Here is a 1365-nt window from a genome sequence, read left to right as displayed (position 1 = left end):
TCGAGTCCCACGTCAGGCTCTCTGCATGGAGCCTGCTTCTCCCTCTGCCTGTATCTTTGCCTCTCTCTCTCTCTGCATCTCTATGAATAAATAAATAAAATAAAATCTTAAAAAAAAAAAGGAAGAGGGTGCTGTGAGCTTTTCCCTAGTTAGCTTGCCTCAGAACTAGTGTTTATACAACTGCTTTTTCAAGTAAGGGTGATCATTTGCTGTGTATTTGAAAGAGAGCATATTTTGTGCTTGTGCTTGAAGCCTTGAACAACCTATTTTTAGCAATACACGAATTGGATTTTGTCTTTTTTAAAGTTTGTTTATTTGTTTATGATAGACACAGAGAGAGAGAGAGAGAGGCAGAGACACAGGAGGGGGGAGAAGCAGGCTCCATGCTGGGAGCCCGACGTGGGACTGGATCCCGGGACTCCAGGATCGGGCCCTGGGCCAAAGGCAGGCGCTAAACCGCTGAGCCACCCAGGGATCCCCGAATTGGATTTTCATATGTAATTTTCCCAAATTTAATCTTTTTAGTCTTGGTCTTTCAGTTACGTGGCTAGGGGCTTGCTGATCTGCGCCAGACATCAGTGACATCATTAGCTCCCAAACCTTGAAAGAAGGAACTAATTTATGTCGTTTATCTTTAAATCTGTAGAGCATCTTTACCTTTGAGTTGTATTTGAACAGCACCAGTAGCTAGGAAAATACGATACGCTAAATGAGATCAGCAAAAGGGGTGTGGAATATGTAGATAAGCACAATGACTGCTGGTCATACTTACACTGGGCTTATAGTTCCTAAGATTTTTGGCAATATCCAGATATATAAAATATTGCTGCATAGTAACTATAGTTTGGAGACTCTTAATTTCAGAAGCAATGGCGTCGATAGAATGCATGAGAAAAGTAACCCTATCTTTAGAGTGACTTCCATCTGAGCGTGAGGTGCCAGGCAAGTACAGCAAGTCATACTTACCTGGCAGGGGAGATACCATGATCACGAAGGTGGTTTTCCCAGGGCGAGGCTTATCCATTGCACTCCGGATGTGCTGACCCCTGCGATTTCCCCAAATGTGGGAAACTCGACTGCATAATTTGTGGTAGTGGGGGACTGCGTTCGCGCTTTCCCCTGATTTTGTGTCGTCCAAGAAAAGGCCTTGCTTTTGTGTGATTAGTGGTTGTGGAAGGCTAGGGGTAGGCTATATTTTAAGCAAGTACAGCTTGCTTGTATTTCAAGTTACTTGTAGTTATGAGGAACTACACGTGTGAAAGTTCTTTGGTGTTTTCCACTTACAATAGGACTTAAAGGGTTAACCTTCATATATTTTTACTCCTTTCTTTTTCTAAGTTTTTACTTATTCGCGAGAGATAAGCT

The 1365-nt window shown here is 42.7% G+C and overlaps 1 non-coding gene across 1 annotated transcript; it reads left to right on the top strand.

Moving 5' to 3' along the window:
• Positions 1–958: 958 nt before the first annotated feature.
• Positions 959–1122, top strand: LOC129518171 (U1 spliceosomal RNA). The gene has a single exon (XR_008666134.1). It is a non-coding gene; the product is annotated as a U1 spliceosomal RNA (small nuclear RNA).
• Positions 1123–1365: the final 243 nt, after the last annotated feature.

Source organism: Nyctereutes procyonoides, unplaced genomic scaffold (assembly GCF_905146905.1).
Source record: "Nyctereutes procyonoides isolate TBG_1078 unplaced genomic scaffold, NYPRO_anot_genome, whole genome shotgun sequence".
Classification (NCBI taxonomy): domain Eukaryota; kingdom Metazoa; phylum Chordata; class Mammalia; order Carnivora; family Canidae; genus Nyctereutes; species Nyctereutes procyonoides.
This window is presented reverse-complemented; position numbering and strand designations above follow the sequence as displayed.